This window comes from Notolepis coatsorum, assembly GCF_963971535.1.
Source record: "Notolepis coatsorum genome assembly, chromosome: 4".
Classification (NCBI taxonomy): Eukaryota; Metazoa; Chordata; class Actinopteri; order Aulopiformes; family Paralepididae; genus Notolepis; species Notolepis coatsorum.
In genome coordinates, this window is record NC_140168.1 from 208,515,673 (window position 1) to 208,525,493 (window position 9,821).

Genomic DNA, 9,821 nt, shown 5'->3' on the forward strand with positions numbered 1-9,821 from the left:
GGGGCGCGGTGAGGAGGTCTGAGCAGGTCTGAGTGTCTGGGGCGTGGTGAGGAGGTCTGAGTGTCTGGGGCGCGGTGAAGAGGTCTGAGCAGGCCTGAGTGTCTGGGGCGCGGAGAGGAGGTCTGAGCAGGTCTGAGTGTCTGGGGTGTGGTGAGGAGGTCTGAGCAGGTCTGGGGCACGGTGAGGAGGTCTGAGTGTCTGGGGCGCGTTGAGGAGGTCTGAGTGTCTGGGGCGCGGTGAGGAGGTCTGAGCAGGTCTGACTGTCTGGAGCGCGGAGAGGAGGTCTGAGCAGGTCTGAGTGTCTGGAGCGCGGAGAGGAGGTCTGAGCAGGTCTGAGTGTCTGGGGTGTGGTGAGGAGGTCTGAGCAGGTCTGAGTGTCTGGGGCGCGGTGAGGTCTGAGTGTCTGGGGTGCGGAGAGGAGGTCTGAGCAGGTCTGAGTGTCTGGAGCGCGGAGAGGAGGTCTGAGTGTCTGAGTGTCTGAGGCGCGGAGAAGAGGTCTGAGCAGGTCTGAGTGTCTGGGGCGCGGTGAGGAGGTCTGAGCAGGTCTGAGTCTCTGGGGCGCGGTGAGGAGGTCTGAGCAGGTCTGAGTGTCTGGAGCGCGGAGAGGAGGTCTGAGCAGGTCTGAGTGTCTGGAGCGCGGAGAGGAGGTCTGAGTGTCTGAGTGTCTGGGGCGCGGTGAGGAGGTCTGAGCAGGTCTGAGTGTCCGGGGCGCGGTGAGGAGGTCTGAGCAGGTCTGACTGTCTGGGGCGCGGTGAGGAGGTCTGAGCAGGTCTGAGTGTCTGGGGCGTGGTGAGGAGGTCTGAGTGTCTGGGGCGCGGTGAGGAGGTCTGAGCAGGCCTGAGTGTCTGGGGCGCGGAGAGGAGGTCTGAGCAGGTCTGAGTGTCTGGAGCGCGGAGAGGAGGTCTGAGCAGGTCTGAGTGTCTGGAGCGCGGAGAGGAGGTCTGAGCAGGTCTGAGTGTCTGGGGTGCGGTGAGGAGGCCTGAGCAGGTCTGGGGCGCGGTGAGGAGGTCTGAGTGTCTGGGGCGCGGTGAGGAGGTCTGAGCAGGTCTGACTGTCTGGAGCGCGGAGAGGAGGTCTGAGCAGGTCTGAGTGTCTGGGGCGCGGTGAGGAGGTCTGAGTGTCTGGGGCGCGGTGAGGAGGTCTGAGCAGGTCTGAGTGTCTGGGGCGCGGTGAGGAGGTCTGAGCAGGTCTGAGTGTCTGGAGCGCGGTGAGGAGGTCTGAGCAGGTCTGAGTGTCTGGGGCGCGTTGAGGAGGTCTGAGTCTCTAGGGCGCGGTGAGGAGGTCTGAGCAGGTCTGAGTGTCTGGAGCGTGGAGAGGAGGTCTGAGCAGGTCTGAGTGTCTGGGGCGAGGAGAGGAGGTCTGAGCAGGTCTGAGTGTCTGGAGCACGGAGAGGAGGTCTGAGCAGGTCTGAGTGTCTGGGGCGCGGAGAGGAGGTCTGAGCAGGTCTGAGTGTCTGGGGCGCGGAGAGGAGGTCTGAGCAGGTCTGAGTGTCTGGGGCGCGGTGAGGAGGTCTGAGTAAGTCTGAGTGTCTGAGGCGCGGAGAGGAGGTCTGAGCAGGTCTGAGTGTCTGGGGCACAGTGAGGAGGCCTGAGCAGGTCTGGGGCGCGGAGAGGAGGTCTGAGCAGGTCTGAGTGTCTGGGGCGCGGTGAGGAGGTCTGAGTGTCTGGGGCGCGGTGAGGAGGTCTGAGCAGGCCTGAGTGTCTGGGGCGCGGAGAGGAGGTCTGAGCAGGTCTGAGTGTCTGGAGCGCGGAGAGGAGGTCTGAGCAGGTCTGAGTGTCTGGAGCGCGGAGAGGAGGTCTGAGCAGGTCTGAGTGTCTGGGGTGCGGTGAGGAGGCCTGAGCAGGTCTGGGGCGCGGTGAGGAGGTCTGAGTGTCTGGGGCGCGGTGAGGAGGTCTGAGCAGGTCTGACTGTCTGGAGCGCGGAGAGGAGGTCTGAGCAGGTCTGAGTGTCTGGGGCGCGGTGAGGAGGTCTGAGTGTCTGGGGCGCGGTGAGGAGGTCTGAGCAGGTCTGAGTGTCTGGGGCGCGGTGAGGAGGTCTGAGCAGGTCTGAGTGTCTGGAGCGCGGTGAGGAGGTCTGAGCAGGTCTGAGTGTCTGGGGCGCGTTGAGGAGGTCTGAGTCTCTAGGGCGCGGTGAGGAGGTCTGAGCAGGTCTGAGTGTCTGGAGCGTGGAGAGGAGGTCTGAGCAGGTCTGAGTGTCTGGGGCGAGGAGAGGAGGTCTGAGCAGGTCTGAGTGTCTGGAGCACGGAGAGGAGGTCTGAGCAGGTCTGAGTGTCTGGGGCGCGGAGAGGAGGTCTGAGCAGGTCTGAGTGTCTGGGGCGCGGAGAGGAGGTCTGAGCAGGTCTGAGTGTCTGGGGCGCGGTGAGGAGGTCTGAGTAAGTCTGAGTGTCTGAGGCGCGGAGAGGAGGTCTGAGCAGGTCTGAGTGTCTGGGGCACAGTGAGGAGGCCTGAGCAGGTCTGGGGCGCGGAGAGGAGGTCTGAGCAGGTCTGAGTGTCTGGGGCGCGGTGAGGAGGTCTGAGTGTCTGGGGCGCGGTGAGGAGGTCTGAGTGTCTGGGGCACGTGAGGAGGTCTGAGCAGGTCTGAGTGTCTGGAGCGCGGAGAGGAGATCTGAGCAGGTCTGAGTGTCTGGGGCGTGGTGAGGAGGTCTGAGCAGGTCTGAGTGTCTGGGGCGCGGTGAGGAGGTCTGAGTGTCTTGGGCGCGGTGAGGAGGTCTGAGCAGGTCTGAGTGTCTGGGGCGCGGTGAGGAGGTCTGAGTGTCTTGGGCGCGGTGAGGAGGTCTGAGCAGGTCTGAGTCTCTGGGGCGCGGTGAGGAGGTCTGAGCAGGTCTGAGTGTCTGGAGCGCGGAGAGGAGGTCTGAGCAGGTCTGAGTGTCTGGAGCGCAGAGAGGAGGTCTGAGTGTCTGAGTGTCTGGAGCGCGGAGAGGAGGTCTGAGCAGGTCTGAGTGTCTGGGGCGCGGTGAGGAGGTCTGAGCAGGTCTGAGTGTCCGGGGCGCGGTGAGGAGGTCTGAGCAGGTCTGAGTGTCTGTGGTGCGGTGAGGAGGTCTGAGCAGGTCTGACTGTCTGGGGCGCGGTGAGGAGGTCTGAGCAGGTCTGAGTGTCTGGGGCGTGGTGAGGAGGTCTGAGCAGGTCTGAGTGTCTGGGGCGTGGTGAGGAGGTCTGAGTGTCTGGGGCGCGGTGAGGAGGTCTGAGCAGGCCTGAGTGTCTGGGGCGCGGAGAGGAGGTCTGAGCAGGTCTGAGTGTCTGGAGCGCGGAGAGGAGGTCTGAGCAGGTCTGAGTGTCTGGGGTGCGGTGAGGAGGCCTGAGCAGGTCTGGGGCGCGTTGAGGAGGTCTGAGTGTCTGGGGCGCGGTGAGGAGGTCTAAGCAGGTCTGACTGTCTGGAGCGCGGAGAGGAGGTCTGAGCAGGTCTGACTGTCTGGAGCGCGGAGAGGAGGTCTGAGCAGGTCTGAGTGTCTGGGGCGCAGTGAGGAGGTCTGAGGAGGTCTGAGTGTCTGAGGCGCGGAGAGGAGGTCTGAGCAGGTCTGAGTGTCTGGGGCACAGTGAGGAGGCCTGAGCAGGTCTGGGGCGCGGAGAGGAGGTCTGAGCAGGTCTGAGTGTCTGGGGCGCGGTGAGGAGGTCTGAGTGTCTGGGGCGCGTTGAGGAGGTCTGAGTGTCTGGGGCGCGGTGAGGAGGTCTGAGCAGGTCTGAGTGTCTGGAGCGCGGAGAGGAGGTCTGAGCAGGTCTGAGTGTCTGGGGTGCGGTGAGGAGGTCTGAGGAGGTCTGAGTGTCTGGGGCGCGGTGAGGAGGTCTGAGGAGGTCTGAGTGTCTGGGGCACAGTGAGGAGGCCTGAGCAGGTCTGGGGCGCGGAGAGGAGGTCTGAGCAGGTCTGAGTGTCTGGGGCACAGTGAGGAGATCTGAGCAGGTCTGCGTGTCTGGAGCGCGGTGAGGAGGTCTGAGTGTCTTGGGCGCGGTGAGGAGATCTGAGCAGGTCTGCGTGTCTGGAGCGCGGTGAGGAGGTCTGAGCAGGTCTGAGTGTCTGGGGCGCGGAGAGGAGGTCTGAGCAGGTCTGAGTGTCTGGGGCGCGGAGAGGAGGTCTGAGCAGGTCTGAGTGTCTGGGGCGCATTGAGGAGGTCTGAGCAGGTCTGAGTGTCTGGGGCACAGTGAGGAGGCCTGAGCAGGTCTGGGGCGTGGAGAGGAGGTCTGAGCAGGTCTGAGTGTCTGGGGCGCGGTGAGGAGGTCTGAGTGTCTGGGGCGCGTTGAGGAGGTCTGAGTGTCTTGGGCGCGGTGAGGAGGTCTGAGCAGGTCTGAGTGTCTGGAGCGCGGAGAGGAGGTCTGAGTGTCTGGGGTGCGGTGAGGAGGTCTGAGGAGGTCTGAGTGTCTGGAGCGCGGTGAGGAGGTCTGAGTGTATTGGGCGCGGTGAGGAGATCTGAGCAGGTCTGCGTGTCTGGAGCGCGGTGAGGAGGTCTGAGCAGGTCTGAGTGTCTGGGGCGCGGTGAGGAGGTCTGAGCAGGTCTGAGTGTCTGGGGCGCGGTGAGGAGGTCTGAGCAGGTCTGAGTGTCTGGGGCGCGGAGAGGAGGTCTGAGCAGGTCTGAGTGTCTGGAGCGCGGTGAGGAGGTCTGAGGAGGTCTGAGTGTCTGAGGCGCGGAGAGGAGGTCTGAGCAGGTCTGAGTGTCTGGGGCACAGTGAGGAGGCCTGAGCAGGTCTGGGGCGCAGAGAGGAGGTCTGAGCAGGTCTGAGTGTCTGGGGCGCAGAGAGGAGGTCTAAGCAGGTCTGACTGTCTGGAGCGCGGAGAGGAGGTCTGAGCAGGTCTGAGTGTCTGGGGCGCGGAGAGGAGGTCTGAGCAGGTCTGAGTGTCTGGGGCGCAGTGAGGAGGTCTGAGCAGGTCTGAGTGTCTGGGGCGCGGTGAGGAGGTCTGAGGAGGTCTGAGTGTCTGGGGCACAGTGAGGAGGTCTGAGCAGGTCTGAGTGTCTGGGGTGCGGTGAGGAGGTCTGAGCAGGTCTGAGTGTCTGGAGCGCGGTGAGGAGGTCTGAGCAGGTCTGAGTGTCTGGGGCGCGGAGAGGAGGTCTGAGTGTATTGGGCGCGGTGAGGAGATCTGAGCAGGTCTGCGTGTCTGGAGCGCGGTGAGGAGGTCTGAGCAGGTCTGAGTGTCTGGGGCGCGGTGAGGAGGTCTGAGCAGGTCTGAGTGTCTGGGGCGCGGTGAGGAGGTCTGAGCAGGTCTGAGTGTCTGGGGCGCGGAGAGGAGGTCTGAGCAGGTCTGAGTGTCTGGAGCGCGGTGAGGAGGTCTGAGGAGGTCTGAGTGTCTGAGGCGCGGAGAGGAGGTCTGAGCAGGTCTGAGTGTCTGGGGCACAGTGAGGAGGCCTGAGCAGGTCTGGGGCGCAGAGAGGAGGTCTGAGCAGGTCTGAGTGTCTGGGGCGCAGAGAGGAGGTCTAAGCAGGTCTGACTGTCTGGAGCGCGGAGAGGAGGTCTGAGCAGGTCTGAGTGTCTGGGGCGCGGAGAGGAGGTCTGAGCAGGTCTGAGTGTCTGGGGCGCAGTGAGGAGGTCTGAGCAGGTCTGAGTGTCTGGGGCGCGGTGAGGAGGTCTGAGGAGGTCTGAGTGTCTGGGGCACAGTGAGGAGGTCTGAGCAGGTCTGAGTGTCTGGGGTGCGGTGAGGAGGTCTGAGCAGGTCTGAGTGTCTGGAGCGCGGTGAGGAGGTCTGAGCAGGTCTGAGTGTCTGGGGCGCGGAGAGGAGGTCTGAGCAGGTCTGAGTGTCTGGGGCGTGGAGAGGAGGTCTGAGCAGGTCTGAGTGTCTGGTGCGCGGTGAGGAGGTCTGAGGAGGTCTGAGTGTCTGAGGCGCGGAGAGGAGGTCTGAGCAGGTCTGAGTGTCTGGGGCACAGTGAGGAGGCCTGAGCAGGTCTGGGGCGCGGTGAGGAGGTCTGAGTGTCTGGGGCGCGTTGAGGAGGTCTGAGTGCCTGGGGCGCGGTGAGGAGGTCTGAGCAGGTCTGAGTGTCTGGAGCGCGGAGAGGAGGTCTGAGCAGGTCTGAGTGTCTGGAGCGCGGAGAGGAGGTCTGAGCAGGTCTGAGTGTCTGGGGTGCGGTGAGGAGGTCTGAGCAGGTCTGAGTGTCTGGGGTGCGGTGAGGTCTGAGTGTCTGGGGCGCGGAGAGGAGGTCTGAGCAGGTCTGAGTGTCTGGAGCGCGGAGAGGAGGTCTGAGTGTCTGAGTGTCTGAGGCGCGGAGAAGAGGTCTGAGCAGGTCTGAGTGTCTGGCACGCGGTGAGGAGGTCTGAGCAGGTCTGAGTGTCTGGGGCGCGGTGAGGAGGTCTGAGTGTCTGGAGCGCGGTGAGGAGGTCTGAGCAGGTCTGAGTGTCTGGAGCGCGGTGAGGAGGTCTGAGCAGGTCTGAGTGTCTGGGGCGCGGAGAGGAGGTCTATGCAGGTCTGAGTGTCTGAAGCGCGGTGAGGAGGTCTGAGCAGGTCTGAGTGTCTGGGGCGAGGAGAGGAGATCTGAGCAGGTCTGAGTGTCTGAAGCGCGGTGAGGAGGTCTGAGCAGGTCTGAGTGTCTGGGGCGAGGAGAGGAGATCTGAGCAGGTCTGAGTGTCTGGAGCGCGGAGAGGAGGTCTGAGCAGGTCTGAGTGTCTGGGGTGCGGTGAGGAGGTCTGAGCAGGTCTGAGTGTCTGGGGCGCGGTGAGGAGGAGGTCTGAGCAGGTCTGAGTGTCTGGGGCGCGGTGAGGAGGTCTGAGTGTCTGGGGCGCGGTGAGGAGGTCAGAGCAGGTCTGAGTGTCTGGGGCGCGGTGAGGAGGTCTGAGCAGGTCTGAGTGTCTGGGGCGCGGAGAGGAGGTCTATGCAGGTTTGAGTGTCAGAGCGCGGTGAGGAGGTCTGAGCAGGTCTGAGTGTCTGGAGCGCGGTGAGGAGGTCTGAGCAGGTCTGAGTGTCTGGAGCGCGGAGAGGAGGTCTGAGCAGGTCTGAGTGTCTGGAGCGCGGAGAGGAGGTCTGAGTGTCTGAGTGTCTGGGGCGCGTTGAGGAGGTCTGAGTCTCTGGGGCGCGGTGAGGAGGTCTGAGCAGGTCTGAGTGTCTGGAGCGTGGAGAGGAGGTCTGAGCAGGTCTGAGTGTCTGGGGCGAGGAGAGGAGGTCTGAGCAGGTCTGAGTGTCTGGAGCGCGGAGAGGAGGTCTGAGCAGGTCTGAGTGTCTGGGGTGCGGTGAGGAGGTCTGAGCAGGTCTGAGTGTCTGGAGCGCGGAGAGGAGGTCTGAGTGTCTGAGTGTCTGAGGCGCGGAGAAGAGGTCTGAGCAGGTCTGAGTGTCTGGGGCGCGGAGAGGAGGTCTGAGCAGGTCTGAGTGTCTGGGGCGCGGTGAGGAGGTCTGAGTGTCTGAGGCACGGAGAGGAGGTCTGAGCAGGTCTGAGTGTCTGGGGCGCGGAGAGGAGGTCTGAGCAGGTCTGAGTGTCTGGGGCGCGGTGAGGAGGTCTGAGGAAGTCTGAGTGTCTGAGGCGCGGAGAGGAGGTCTGAGCAGGTCTGAGTGTCTGGGGCACAGTGAGGAGGCCTGAGCAGGTCTGGGGCGCGGAGAGGAGGTCTGAGCAGGTCTGAGTGTCTGGGGCGCGGTGAGGAGGTCTGAGTGTCTGGGGCGCGGTGAGGAGGTCTGAGTGTCTGGGGCACGGTGAGGAGGTCTGAGCAGGTCTGAGTGTCTGGAGCGCGGAGAGGAGGTCTGAGCAGGTCTGAGTGTCTGGGGCGTGGTGAGGAGGTCTGAGCAGGTCTGAGTGTCTGGGGCGCGGTGAGGAGGTCTGAGTGTCTGGGGCGCGGAGAGGAGGTCTGAGCAGGTCTGAGTGTCTGGAGCGCGGAGAGGAGGTCTGAGCAGGTCTGAGTGTCTGGAGAGCGGAGAGGAGGTCTGAGCAGGTCTGAGTGTCTGGGGCGCGGTGAGGAGGTCTGAGTGTCTGGGGCGCGGTGAGGAGGTCTGAGCAGGTCTGAGTGTCTGGGGCGCGGTGAGGAGGTCTGAGCAGGTCTGAGTGTCTGGGGCGCGGAGAGGAGGTCTATGCAGGTCTGAGTGTCAGAGCGCGGTGAGGAGGTCTGAGCAGGTCTGAGTGTCTGGAGCGCGGTGAGGAGGTCTGAGCAGGTCTGAGTGTCTGGAGCGCGGAGAGGAGGTCTGAGCAGGTCTGAGTGTCTGGAGCGCGGAGAGGAGGTCTGAGTGTCTGGGGCGCGTTGAGGAGGTCTGAGTCTCTGGGGCGCAGTGAGGAGGTCTGAGCAGGTCTGAGTGTCTGGAGCGTGGAGAGGAGGTCTGAGCAGGTCTGAGTGTCTGGGGCGAGGAGAGGAGGTCTGAGCAGGTCTGAGTGTCTGGAGCGCGGAGAGGAGGTCTGAGCAGGTCTGAGTGTCTGGGGTGCGGTGAGGAGGTCTGAGCAGGTCTGAGTGTCTGGGGCGCGGTGAGGAGGAGGTCTGAGCAGGTCTGAGTGTCTTGGGCGCGGTGAGGAGGTCTGAGCAGGTCTGAGTGTCTGGAGCGCGGTGAGGAGGTCTGAGCAGGTCTGAGTGTCTGGGGCGCGGAGAGGAGGTCTGAGCAGGTCTGAGTGTCTGGGGCGTGGAGAGGAGGTCTGAGCAGGTCTGAGTGTCTGGTGCGCGGTGAGGAGGTCTGAGGAGGTCTGAGTGTCTGAGGCGCGGAGAGGAGGTCTGAGCAGGTCTGAGTGTCTGGGGCACAGTGAGGAGGCCTGAGCAGGTCTGGGGCGCGGTGAGGAGGTCTGAGTGTCTGGGGCGCGTTGAGGAGGTCTGAAGGCCTGGGGCGCGGTGAGGAGGTCTGAGCAGGTCTGAGTGTCTGGAGCGCGGAGAGGAGGTCTGAGCAGGTCTGAGTGTCTGGAGCGCGGAGAGGAGGTCTGAGCAGGTCTGAGTGTCTGGGGTGCGGTGAGGAGGTCTGAGCAGGTCTGAGTGTCTGGGGTGTGGTGAGGTCTGAGTGTCTGGGGCGCGGAGAGGAGGTCTGAGCAGGTCTGAGTGTCTGGAGCGCGGAGAGGAGGTCTGAGTGTCTGAGTGTCTGAGGCGCGGAGAAGAGGTCTGAGCAGGTCTGAGTGTCTGGGGCGCGGTGAGGAGGTCTGAGCAGGTCTGAGTGTCTGGGGCGCGGTGAGGAGGTCTGAGTGTCTGGAGCGCGGTGAGGAGGTCTGAGCAGGTCTGAGTGTCTGGAGCGCGGTGAGGAGGTCTGAGCAGGTCTGAGTGTCTGGGGCGCGGAGAGGAGGTCTATGCAGGTCTGAGTGTCAGAGCGCGGTGAGGAGGTCTGAGCAGGTCTGAGTGTCTGGAGCGCGGTGAGGAGGTCTGAGCAGGTCTGAGTGTCTGGGGCGAGGAGAGGAGATCTGAGCAGGTCTGAGTGTCTGGAGCGCGGAGAGGAGGTCTGAGCAGGTCTGAGTGTCTGGGGTGCGGTGTGGAGGTCTGAGTGTCTGGGGCGCGGTGAGGAGGAGGTCTGAGCAGGTCTGAGTGTCTGGGGCGTGGTGAGGAGGTCTGAGTGTCTGGGGCGCGGAGAGGAGGTCTATGCAGGTCTGAGTGTCAGAGCGCGGTGAGGAGGTCTGAGCAGGTCTGAGTGTCAGAGCGCGGTGAGGAGGTCTGAGTGTCTGGAGCGCGGTGAGGAGGTCTGAGCAGGTCTGAGTGTCTGGAGCGCGGAGAGGAGGTCTATGCAGGTCTGAGTGTCAGAGCGCGGTGAGGAGGTCTGAGCAGGTCTGAGTGTCTGGAGCGCGGAGAGGAGGTCTGAGCAGGTCTGAGTGTCTGGAGCGCGGTGAGGAGGTCTAAGCAGGTCTGAGTGTCTGTGGTGCGGTGAGGAGGTCTGAGCAGGTCTGACTGTCTGGGGCGCGGTGAGGAGGTCTGAGCAGGTCTGAGTGTCTGGGGCGTGGTGAGGAGGTCTGAGTGTCTGGGGCGCGGTGA